The 13,958-nt window shown below is 36.2% G+C and overlaps 1 long non-coding RNA gene across 1 annotated transcript; it reads left to right on the plus strand.

Annotated features, from left to right (window-relative positions):
* The first annotated feature begins 240 nt into the window (after nucleotides 1–240).
* LOC125874315 (uncharacterized) lies at nucleotides 241–13,152 on the plus strand. Its single transcript, XR_007447255.1, has 2 exons — nucleotides 241–733; nucleotides 11,744–13,152. It is a non-coding gene; the product is annotated as an uncharacterized LOC125874315 (long non-coding RNA).
* Nucleotides 13,153–13,958: the final 806 nt, after the last annotated feature.

Genomic DNA, 13,958 nt, shown 5'->3' on the forward strand with positions numbered 1-13,958 from the left:
TGAGTAGCCCATTCCTTTATTTCCAGCCCACTTAATTTCCCATTCTAATTCTAATTCCCATCTCCAACCCAATCCACTTCCAATTCCAAATAACCCAACAATACCAGAAGGCCACCAGATCCATTACAACGTCCAAACCAGATGACCCCAGCGTCTTCCTCGCTGCGAACAAACCCAACAACTTGTGAACCAGTCCAGAACGCGAACCCAGCTACCCGACCCAAATCCAGTGTGTCCCTCTCTCACCTGCAGCGTGTTCTTTTTCGTACAAGGGCCGTTGTCGAATTATCCAGGTGTCTCCATCTTCTTGTCTCTTCGTCCTTTCCCTTGAATCGGACGATCCTCCTCTCAAATCCGTTGAAGAATGGTACTATTCCAGCTCGTCTACTATTTATCCTTTAGGATTTCAAATTTCAAATTTTGGGGAATTCACTCAAGATCCCTCCCGATTCCCAGCCCTAATTTTCCCCTATAAAAAGCTCTCTTCTCCTCATCTTTTAGGGGGACCGCAACTCACATATAGAAAAAAATAGCTCATAAAGGATCCAACATGAAATAGATATAAAGAATACATACAAAATACATTGAGAGAATAGAGAAAGAGATTCATCCTCTGAAACAGAGGATATTTTTAGATTGGAGTTTCTTTTGCTTTTGGAAACTCATCTTAATCGGCTCAGAGTGGTGGAAGCGCTTCAAAGTTTCGAATTCCAGTCTCGCTACCTTGGAAAAGGTATGCAACCTTGTTCTTCTTACAGTTCCTCTTAAATTTGAGTTTTGTTTGTTTGTTTAGTTGACTATATTGTTTTGATAGTTCACTAGGAATAGGGATTTCCTCGTGTGATTGAAACCTTGGTCGTTGGTTTGTAAAATATGATCCAAGTACGTGTGTATGTGGATAGTGAATGTGGTTCAAACTGTTTTCTAGCTCAAAAGTTGTTGCTTGTTGGTTTGATTTCTTCACTATCCATTCTCGTTTCTATCAAAGTGGTGTAAATGTGATAAAAGCTAGACTACTTCCCTATTTTGTTTTGAGTTACTACTTCAATATAATAGATGTGGCTAGTCTCTATTCTCAAGTGGCTGGATCGTTGTTCAGGTTTATTCGAAGTTCCGAGCTCACATTTTAAGATCACTTTTCTTCATAGTTCTGCTCTTAATTCGATTCTTAGCTTTGCATTTCGAATGTTTCAGCTTTTTTTGTTCATTATTTGCTTCTGAGTTGATTGGTTTGTACTAATTCAAAGTCATCAGTTCATTTCTATCATGCCTTAGCTTCTTTTTGTGCTTCGTATTATTTCGGTTTGAATAGTATTCCGCTATTTGTTCACTCCTGGAACATGGAAGATGTTTGGATTAATTTGTTTATAGTGCTAATCACTTGTAATACTTATCATGCAGTGCATCGAGTGAATAGCCATTTTCTTTATATCATTTAGGATTTATTTTATGTTGAATTTGTTGGAAAACAGTAACTTAAAGTAGCCATCTTTTATCATTAGCATGACTTGGGTTATTAGTATTTTTTAGGATTTGTACTCACTTTATAGGTTTTCACTGTTTAGTCCACTCGAGTTATTTGCCATATATTAATTTAGGTGTTGTTATGATTTACTTTTGATATGTTATTGTTGTATTATTTTTCGGACACTAATCCTTACTATCATTTTTGTTACATGTGACGCCAACTCGAGTTCATCTTGGACTCCATACTTCTTTCCCTTGCATTTTTCGAGTCGAGCCGTAAAGGCCCCATTTTCGTCGTTTGAATCAGCAGTCCATCGGAATCAATAAATGAACAGGTTGACGGCAGTACAAAGCTAGAAATTGAAATTTCAAGTCTCAAAAGCCCAAGAAAGGGGTACAAAAGCCTCAGAAATTTCTAGCAGATTTTTGGGCGAAAATGGGCCAAACCCATTATTTTGGACCTAATATTTAGACTTAGGATAGGAAAATAACTTGTGCCCATCAAATTTTAGAATTTGGGTAAGATTGGCCCAAGTCCAATATTCTTTCCTTCACTCTTTATTTATTTGTTATTATGTTGACTAACATTATATTCGACTTTGGTTTTGACTTAATTAATTCCTCAAGGATAGCCATCTATTTTTCATATTCATATATATATATATATTCTAATTAAAATATTTATGTTCTAATACTTAGCTTTAATTTTATGATTAGCCTTGTCAACACTTAAGTTATTTCCCTTTAGAATAACCCCCATTTAATCCTATCTCCCTTAAGATAATAATAATAATAAATAAATAAATAAATAAATAAATAAATTATAAGTTTGCTTACTTAAATAATGTCTTTCTCAAAATTAGTCAAGTCATTTTAGTCAAATTGCCGGTCAACCGCAAGTTAGCGGGCATTTCGAGGGCCTAATACCTTCTCGGAATGTACATTTGAACCCGAACCCTTTATTTTCAATTGATTTTAATATGTTTGAGTCTTTTTAGAGCCTTAAGTTTTTTTCTTGATTTTTACTAAAAAATTAAGTGGCGACTCTGTTCTTTTGGAAATTCGAATTCGCTTAAACCATAAGTTTAATTGATTTTTCGAAAACATAGTCATTTTTCCTTTTATTTATCTTTTTTAAATAAAACAAAAATGGCGACTCTGCTGGGGACTTAATTAAGTTCTAACCATAAGATTTGACTTATTTGACTGATTGTTATTAACTGTTGATTGTTTATTTGCGCTAAACGTGTTTAAATTGATATAACTGTCATTGCATTTCATGGCATATTCTCTCCTATGTATAGTATATTAAAGGATGGTTTTGCGGAACCGCAACCGAACTTTTTTATACTCAACCCTTTTTGGGAACGATCGACAATTTATTGGTTCGTCATGCGTCCAATGGTTGTCATGAATTCCAGCTTAAGTTGTTCGCTTGGGTTCCCGGTCTTTCAAAGCCACTCTTAGTCAACTAGTGTAGAGCGAAACCAAATCCCAAATTTAGAGCATTTTGAACTAAGTTGACCCAACACCCAAGGCGTGTTGGGCCCATTAGAAGTCCACCTTGTGTCAATTTGGCTCATTGGTCAATAAAGACAATCACGTTTATGTGTATAAATTCGAAAGATGTATACGTCATTTGGCAAAACATTGTCTCTTGGGGTTGATAGTTTAATAGTTTGTTCGAGTTGAAGAAGGATCAAGTTACCATTTCATCCAAAGCATGGACATTCAGAGATGACAAGAAATAAAAAAGGACCGTCCATGGAAGCATAGTTTAGGATTGTACCCCTGTGTGGGATTGATCATTTGTATCCCTTTTCCCTATTATGTATCCCTTTTCAGTTTTATTCGTAAAATTTGTATAAATTTGGGTTTCGAGGCAATGCAATGTTTCAAACGACGTTATACATCCTTCAAATAGTTAGGCCTATCCTTGGCACAAAAGGGTCACATATTTGTTTAGAACGCGTAATATTTGCTTATGTGTTATAACTACTTGTGTGAATATGTTGCTTTATTTGAAGATATTCTAGCTTACTCCTCTTCGAATTATTTCTAGAACCATTTAAGCGCAAATATCAAGTCATTATCAAAATTGCGTCCCAATACTCTTTGAGTCTTTAGTTTCACAACAAAATTCGAACTTCATTTTTTTCAAATCTTACTCATAAAAAAAAGAAAAAGAAAAAAAAAGAGTTAACCCTCTCAAACTGAAAAGAGATTCGAGTGGGTCGAACTACGTAGGACCTGAATTCTCCTCCACGAGATACGTAGGCAGCCATTCAAGGTTCGGTCCCCATTTTGAGAAATTCTATCTCTCTCAACTCTTGCAATGAGATTCGAATTTCATCTCAATCGAAAATCAGAAGTATGTCAATGAAAGATGCAAAAAATCTTAGCTCGACTGAAGTCAATCTTTCTATCACTAATCCCAAAGTTAAATAGACAAATTTCTGTCTATTAGCCATTTTTTCTATATCCATAGGCTAGTCTATCTTCAAATGAAACCTTTGTCTGTTTGCACCAATGAGTGATATCTTCCACTATTTATCACCTTCAGACACTAACACGTTTACCTTTTGAGTAATTTTTCTTCTGTCAGTTGCTTAGAACTGATCTGTGTTGATAACCTGGCTGGTCATCCTTATTTCACAAGATCTAAGGCTCCCAAAGATTCCTTCCCCGATCAAAGTTTGCACAAAAGAAAGACAGTAATGGGTGATAACAATGACGAGATTAGCTTGACTGATGTCGTGGCTCAGCTCGCCGCCACTAATCAAAATGAATTAGTTATGCAGTTGATGCAACAGATCACCGAGATGAGGGTCGAAATGTAGAGAATGCAAGATCTGCCTAATCATATTTTTGCTTTTAATACTCCAGGAGACAGGAGACTTCCACTCTACTTTCCTCCTTCGAACGCGGAACAGGCTCAGAATCCTCTCTCCAATCCCGCTTAGAATCCGTCAACCATCCACCCAACTGCCCCAAATCCCCATCAGGCCTCCATCTCTTACCAAGCACCACCTTCTCCTTAAGGTACCAACCCCCAAACCTTTCCTTCTCATCAAAATACCAACCCGCAAGCTTGCCCTTCCCCTCAAAATCAAAATGTCAACAATCCGCAAACATTCTCTTATTACCATCATCAACATACCAACCCCCAGACTTCCCCCAAAATTACCAAGTCACTCAAAATACCCAGAGTCCCTCCATTGCTCCGCCATTGCCTCAAAAGACTACTTTTCAAATCCCAATTCCAAATGAACCATATGTCAACTGTTCCGAGCTTGATCACTATAAGGAACAAGAGAGAGAGTGGAGGTCAAAGGAAGAGGCAGCCAAATTGAACATGAAAGAAGAGATCAGGAAAGCCATGAAGGAGTTGCATTGTATTATTGAAGTCGATGGTTTAAGTTATGAGGATTTGTGCATCCATCCGAATCTGGACCTTCCGAAAGGATTTAAAGTGCCAAAATTTGATACTTTCGGAGGAACAGGAAATCCATTGGTGCACCTGAGAGCCTATTGTGACCAACTCGTAGGAGTTGGTAGGAATGAAGCCTTGTTAATGCGTCTCTTTAGCCGAAGTTTAAGTAGAGAAGCGTTAGAATGGTTTACCTCTCATGAGATAAAGCAATGGTCTAGCTGGAATGTACTAGCTAAGGATTTCGTCGAACGGTTCGCCTACAATGTGGAGATCGTTCCTGATCGCTATTCTTTGGAGAGAATTAAGCGGAAATCCACTGAAAGATATCGTGAATATGCAAATAGGTGGAGGAAAGAGGTTGCTCGGGTTCGACCTCCTATGACTGAGAAGGAGATCGTTAAAGTGTTCATACGCATTCAAGAGCCAGAGTATTACGACAGGATAATATTGCTCATTGGAGCAAAATTTGCTGAGATAGTCAAGGTAGGTGAGACTATCGAAGATGGAATTAAAACTGGAAAGATCTCTCGCGTTGCCACCTCAACCAAATCTTCAGGATTGTTAAAAAAGAAGAGAGAAGATGTGTCTTCTATTTCCTGCACATCTGATGGAAAAGGACACTTCAGAAAATCCTCACCTTACAAAGGTTATCCCCGAGCTCCACAAAATTCATATCCAACTTGTTATACCCAATCAGGTTATCAAACTCCACCACCGAGTTACCAAATTCTACCTCCTAATTACCAAACTCCACCACCGAGTTACCAAATTCCACCTCTTGTTTACCAAATTCCACCTCCACATTACCAAAATACTCATCCATATTACCAAGCTCCATTATTTAATTGTTCAAATATCTAATCAAGTTACCAAACTCCACCCCTGCACTACCAAAACACCATCCTAGCTACCGAGCTCCACAATACCCAAATTTCCAAACGCAAGCACCAACTCACCAAAATCCTCCAAACTACCGTCAAGTACCTTCACATCCAGGAAATAATTACTATCCTCTTCGCCTAAATCTTGAGAAGAAACCTTCTAGAGTCTTCACTCCTTTGGTTGAAAGCCGAACACAGCTTTTTGAGAGGTTGAAATCAGCTGGTTTGATACAGACAATTGATTCAAAAAATATCAATGTCAATTCCAACCTTTATAGACCCGATCTTCACTGTGCTTACCATTCAGGAGGTGCTGGGCATATTTCTGAGGATTGTATCAACTTGAAACATAAAATTCAAGACTTGATAGATCAGAAGGTCGTCACTCTTCAGGCTATCACTCCTAATGTCAATAGTAACCTCATGCCGAATCATAGAGGGGTGACTATTAATATGATTGAAGGAAAAGAAGATTTGAATGTGGAGAAAGTTATAATCTCAGCGAATCTTGAAAAGCTCGAGAAAGTTATAGCCTTTCCAACCAAAAGAGAGAAAACTAAATTTGTGATCATGGCACCTCATCAAGCTTTTGTTTTAATGCCGAAGGAGGGTCAGAACATACAGAAGTTCGATCAAGATTTTCCAAAATCATTACCTCACTTATATCAGTCTTTTCCAATGCAAAATGGTCTGGGGGAAGGAATCGAAAATTGGTTCAAAAAAGGTGATATTGTGCTTGAAGAGATAATTGAAACACCAGTCATACTAGACAGCGAGACAAAGGAGCAAATGCCTAACTGGACATCCACTCCGCTCTTGATTCCTCGCTCGTCTTGGTAGACATAGACAATTTTATATGTTGTTTCTAAAAATTGGTGGTGTTTCAAATAAGGTTCGAGACCCATCCTTTACTCTATTTTTGCCTCACTATGTTTAATCTCCCTCCTAATATTTTGAAAAAAAAAAGGCAAAATGATTTATCGTCATGGCAAAAGTTCTAATTTTCTTATTTCAAATGAAAACCTCATTTAATGCGGAAATTTGCTTTACTTGCCTCATATTTGCTATCTAATAGTATATGTCTATGATTTCAGTGAAAATATTTTCAAATCTACCAATAACATGTCATGTGACAAGCTGAATGAACAAAATAGGGCAGATGCAGACAAATTTGAGGACTACAATGAGAAGATCATGGTACTCAAACACCTGGTTGTGGAGTTCAGACAATTTGAAAGTTACGATAAGCTGAATTCAGAAGAGATGAGAATAGTGAATCAGGAAAATGATAAACGCATCAGAGAAATCAAAATTGGTGCATATCTAACAAAAACACAAGAAAACTCATCAGTTTGCTTGGAGAGCATATCGATACATTTGTTTGATGACATCATATGGTTAGGCATGAACATTGGACCTCACAAGTCATCAATCTAGATAAATGTTATCGAATGATATCATGTTTAAAGACTAGATTTCTATATTTTTCTTGTAATCGCCTTTTATCTGTTTGTTTGTAATCATTTATGCTTAGAATTTATTCCTTTTGTATTTGAACTGCGTTCGACCTGAATTCTCGAAAATGAGATACCTAGGCGGCCTATGTCGGCCTCGGTCGATTTCTTTGTTGAATTTCTTATTTTTGTTAGTCCTTGAGGGGGAACTACGTTTGACCTGATTCCTGCCTCAACGGGATACGTAGGCGCCACAACGGCTCGGTCATATCTCTCGTAAGATTTCTATTTTTTTAACTATAGAAACTGGAAAGATCTCTCCAACGATTCAAGACTGAAGATACATTGAGAGTTGCAACTGGGACAGAATTTTTGAGAGGGTCTCAAAAATTCTACGAGTCATAAATCAACAAGTTCGAGATATCCCAAGACATCTAATCGGGACAGAAATTTTTGAGGATGACCTCAAAAATTTCTTTCAGCATCACTAGAAGTTTGTAGTAAATTTCGAATATTTCAAGCATATTAGAAGTTTAAAGCTAACTTCAAATGATCTCTGACATCGTTAAAGTTCATAATCAACTACAGTAATCTCCGACACATTTGAATTTCAGAGTCAAACTACAAAACTTCCCGATTATAGTAAATTTCGGGAGAACCATGTCAGAAATTTTCTAAGCTTTAAGGATTTTTGAATTCTCCAGAACAAGTTATCGGACACACCAAAGTTTTGAACCAAAGACGTTCATTTAAGCTTGACGTGACATGACATTTGGCAGTGACCTTTTTCAGTTACAACTTTTTGAAAACCTTTTTCTTAAAGATTTTATCTATATGTTTCAAATATTTTTGCATAAAATGTTTGTCTTGTCTATCGGGAAGCAAGAGATCAAAGTGATCAACTGAAGATAGCAAGACAAGGATCAAGCGATTGAAGAAGGCAACACAGATCAGTTTGTTTTAAAAACTAACACTTTTTCTGTGGATGCAGGTCTATAAGATTGCCTTAAGTTCATCATATTTCTCCATTCAACGAATATAGAGAATTTAAAAGGGCGAGGAGCTCCCCAAATTTGACAACTTTTCTATGGATGCAGGAAAGTCATTGAAGTTTTTCCAAGGAAAAAGAAAGAGTTCAGAATACGAGCAACAACACCTCGTTTAAATTCTCAGCAAAGCATGAGTCACATCAAAAAACAAATTGTTCAAAATGGGGACAAGTGAAAGCATCACTCTCAACATATACAAGCATCTTTGATGACATAAGATTACATTTTTTAGAATTAAGAACGTTTGAAGAATATTCATGAATTCCGTCAATATCAGACGCGGTAATGAAAACTACCCATAGGAACATCGTTTTTACCACTCGGATGGACATTCCTAGAGTATTATCAAATGAGATAGTACCATCACCCAGAGGGACATTATCGTTATTTTATCAATGGAATATTATCATCCTACTGACGGATCTTCATTATCATTATCCTACCAATGAATCAGCCTTATCCTACGAATGGATCATCAACATTATCCTGCCAAGGGATCAACATTATCCTACTGACAGATCTTCATCTTCATCAATATCATCCTACCGATGGATCTTCATTATTATTTATCCTACCAATGGATGAGCATTATCCTACCAATAGATCACCATCATTATCCTACCAATGGATCAACATTGTCCTACCGACGGATCTTCATCATCATCATCCTCTCAACAGATCTTTATTATCATCATCCTACCAATGGATCTTCATAAGTATTATCCTATCAGTGGATCATTGTTAATCATCATTTTATCTATGGAGCATTATCATTCTATCGATGGAGTATCATCAACATCATCATCCTATCGATGGAGCAACATCATCATCATGTCATTATCATTACCCTACCAATGGATCATTATTATCCTACCAATGGATCGTCGACATTATCCTACTAATGGATTAGCATTATCCTACCAATGGATCAACATTATCCTACCAATGGATCATCAACATCTGTATTATCCTACTGACGGATCTTCATTGTCATTATCCTACCAACGGAGCATCGTCATCATCCTATCGATGGAGCAGCATCATCGTCCTATCATTAGCATCATCGGCATCCTATTGATGGAGCAACATCATCCTATCATTATCGTCATCTTACCAATGAAGAATCATCATCATTATTTTCATTTGCAAGAGCGTCATCAAAAGAGCCATCAACATATTACATCAGTCTAGTATACTACTTTGACATCAAAGGAAGAGTACATTGAAGATCATATTGCAAATATGAGACACAAGCCTCATTTGCTTCACGTCAAACTCGATAGAATTGACGTCAAATGTTCAAAGAGAGCAATTAAGTGTCAACGCGGTAAAAGACACTATCTCTCCATTTGAATTGCATTCTTATGCTAATGAGTTTTATCTCAGTCTTTGTCGAGAGCATCCGAAAGGATGAATTCTCCAAAACAAACCATAGGTGCGGACGACATCAAAAAGGATGCAGCACAATGTAGAACTTTTTCTTAGCAGCGAACTGGGACATAGTCCAAAGAGGAGTGTCAATCTCTTGGGATGCGAGCAGAGAAGCGATTTCCTCCACAATCAAACCACACCCCTATCAGAAGGCATGTGGTTTTTTCTTAGGTTCATCGGTTTCAGTTTTGCATCCGAAAAATTTTGGGTTCACCGGAGGCATCTTTCCAATCCGAGTGACAATGCACCAAGAGCCTTGAAAATTATGTCTGTGTAAGTTCTTGCTTATGGATGTGAAGAGTTCCACATTCATGGCTGAGATGTTGCAAGCCTCTTTTTCATACTCGACTTATTTGTCACTCCTCCAAAACAAAAGGTTATCTAGCATAATAAATTTCCTTTTCAACCGATTAAGTTGAACTACAAACAACCTTATTCGTTGAGTTCAAGGATATGTAGGCGGGCTCACGTTGGAAACTCGGTTGTATTCTGACATTCTCTCTTAAATCTTATTCCTGAGCTGCTGATGCCTTCACAATTCGATGTTGGGATGACTTTTGAATTCTTTCAAAATCGTGCGTTGAATCAAGCATATTGAACTACAAGTGACTGAGTTCTCACATAGCCTGAGATACGTAGGAAACTCATTTTTGGGGTTCGGCCATAATTCCTAAACTCCGTACCAAAATCCCTTTTCCAAAAGATGAATATGTGGTCGGTCAAAATTGGATTAGTCAATATCATTTTCCTCAAATTTCTTGCATCAATCCGAGTAAAACGAGGGACAGTTGTTGACACCCAATTTTGACCCCCCGATAGAAATTAATTCACGAGCTTCCTAATTCCCAAACTATTTAGAATATTAGTTTTATAAAATTTCAAAAAAAATGATTTGCAACTTATTTCTAGTTTTGTCACCTTTTATAATTTTAAATAATATATATGTTTTATATAATTTTGTATTTGATTAGTATATTTTATAAATATTCAAAAATTGCCTCAAAAAAGTTTTAGTTTTACTTAAATAGTTGGTTAATTGGGTTTAGTTAGCTAATACTTATATTTTTGAGTTATTATTTTATAATTAAGTAAATTATTTTATTTCGTTAAAATTAAGAAGCTCGCTAGTTAATTAATATTAATTCGTCTTGTTTAAATTTTAGTCAAATTCTCTAAATTAAACTAAATTTGGTTAACTTCTAAATTCCCATTGGCCATAATTGTAATTCTTGTGGCCATTTTTTTTGCATTGCAAATCTAGCCTCACTTTAACTCATTTGCAAGACCACTTTGGGCCGTTTCTTTTAATTTTTGAACAGCCCATTGCATTATTTCCAGCCAACTTAATTTCCCATTCTAATTCTAATTCCCATCTCCAACCCAACCCACTTCCAATTCCAAATAACCCAACAATACCAGAAGGCCATCAGATCCATTACAACGTCCAAACAAGACGACCCCAGCGTCTTCCTCGCTGCGAACAAACCCATCAACTCGTGAACCCAGCAACTCGACCCAAATCCAGCGCGTCCCTCTCTTACCTGCAGCGTGTTCTTTTTCGTACAAGGGCCGTTGTCGAATTATCCAGGTGTCTCCATCATCTTGTCTCTTCGTCCTTTCCCTTGAGTCGGACGATCCTCCTCTCAAATCCGTTGAAGAATGGTACTATTCCAGCTCGTCTACTCTTTATCCTTTAGGATTTCAAATTTCAAATTTTGGGGAATTCACTCAAGATCCCTCCCGATTCCCAGCCCTAATTTTCCCCTATAAAAAGCTCTCTTCTCCTCATCTTTTAGGGGGACCGCAACTCACATATAGAAAAAAATAACTCATAAAGGATCCAACATGAAATAGATATAAAGAATACATACAAAATACATTGAGAGAATAGAGAAAGAGATTCATCCTCTGAAACAGAGGATATTTTTAAATTGGAGATTCTTTTGCTTTTCGAAACTCATCTTAATCGGCTCAGAGTGTTGGAATCGCTTCAAAGTTTCGAATTCCAGTCTCGCTGCCTTGGAAAAGGTATGCAACCTCGTTCGTCTTACAGTTCCTCTTAAATTTGATTTTTGTTTGTTTGTTTAGTTGACTATATTGTTTTGATAGTTCACTAGGAATAGGGATTTCCTCGTGTGATTGAAACCTTGGTCGTTGGTTTGTAGAATATGATCCAAGTATGTGTGTTTGTGGATAGTGAATGTGGTTCGAACCGTTTTCTAGCTCAAAAGTTGTTGCTTGTTGGTTTGATTTCTTCACTATCCATTCTCGTTTCTATCAAAGTGGTGTAAATGTGATAAAAGCTAGACTATTTCCCTTTTTTGTTTTGAGTTACTACTTCAATATAATAGATGTGGCTAGTCTCTATTCTCAAGTGGCTGGATCGTTGTTCAGGTTTATTCGAAATTCCGAGCTCACATTTTAAGATCACTTTTATTCATAGTTCTGCTCTTAATTTGATTCTTAGCTTTGCATTTCGAATGTTTCAGCTTTTCTTGTTCATTATTTGCTTCTGAGTTGATTGGTTTGTACTAATTCAAAGTCATCAGTTCATTTCTATCATGCCTTAGCTTCTTTTTGTGCTTCGTATTGTTTCGATTTGAATAGTATTCCGCTATTTGTTCACTCTTGGAACATGGAAGATGTTTGAATTAATTTGGTTTATAGTGCTAATCACTTGTAATACTTATCATGCAGTGCATCGAGTGAATAGCCATTTTCTTTATATCATTTAGGATTTATTTTATGTTGAATTTGTTGGAAAACAGTAACTTAAAGTAGCCATCTTTTATCATTAGCATGACTTGGGTTATTAGTATTTTTTTAGGATTTGTACTCACTTTATAGGTTTTCATTGTTTAGTCCAATCGAGTTATTTGCCATATATTAATTTAGGTGTTGTTATGATTTACTTTTGATATATTATTGTTGTATTATTTTTCGGACACTAATCCTTACTATCATTTTTGTTACATGTGATGCCAACTCGAGTTCATCTTGGACTCCATACTTCTTTCCCTTGCATTTTTCGAGTCGAGCCGTATAGGCTCCATTTTCGTCGTTTGAATCAGCAGTCCATTGGAATCAATAAATGAACATGTTAAAGGCAGTACAAAGCTGGAAATTGAATTTTCAAGTCTCAAAAGCCCAAGAAAGGGGCACAAAAGCCTCAGAAATTTCTAGCAGATTTTGGGCGAAAATGGGCCAAACCCATTATTTTGGACCTAATATTTAGACTTAGGCTAGGAAAATAACTTGGGGCCCATCAAATTTGAGAATTTGGGCAAGATTGGCCCAAGTCCAATATTCTTTCCTTCACTCTTTATTTATTTGTTATTATGTTGACTAACATTATATTCGACTTTGGTTTTGACTTAATTAATTCCTCAAGGATAGCCATCTCTTTTTCATATTCAAATATATATATATATATATATATTACATTCTAATTAAAATATTTATGTTCTAAACTTAGCTTTAATTTTATTATTAGCCTTGTCAACACTTAAGTTATTTCCCTTTGGAATAACCCCCGTTTAATCCTATCTCCCTTAAGATAATAATAATAATAATAATAATAATAATAAATAAATAAAAATTATAAGTTTTCTTACTTAGCTAATGTCTTTCTCAAAATTAGTCAAGTCATTTTAGTCAAATTGCCGGTCAATCGCAAGTTAGCGAGTATTACGAGGGCCTAATACCTTCTCGGAATGCACATTTGAACCCGAACCCTTTATTTTCAATTGATTTTAATCTGTTTGAGTCTATTGAAAACCTTAAGTTTTTTTCTTGATTTTTACTAAAAAATTAAGTGGCGACTCTGTTCTTTTGGAAATTCAATTTCGCTTAAACCATAAGTATAATCGATTTTTCGAAAACTTAGTCATTTTTCCTTTTATTTATCTTTTTTAAATAAAACAATGGGTAGAGTTAGAGTTAATAGTCAAGATGAGATAGAGTATATGTTTGTTAACCAGAATAGAGTTGATGTCGATGTGCCATCGTATTAGAGGAGACTAAATTGATATGTTGAATAAAAGAGCGGAGTATCTATGAAGTGATATATCTAAGTTAGGCTTATGATTTGTTTGAGAGGGTCATGATGTTTAGAAGGTTATAGAACTGATCAAGTAATGAGGTATGGTATGGTAGGCAAGCAATCGTATTGATATTCGAGTTTAGTCAGAAATATTAAGCTTGAATTCGAGATGAGTGTCATGATCAAAAGAATAGCAACATT

This window comes from Solanum stenotomum, chromosome 1 (genome assembly GCF_019186545.1).
Source record: "Solanum stenotomum isolate F172 chromosome 1, ASM1918654v1, whole genome shotgun sequence".
Classification (NCBI taxonomy): domain Eukaryota; kingdom Viridiplantae; phylum Streptophyta; class Magnoliopsida; order Solanales; family Solanaceae; genus Solanum; species Solanum stenotomum.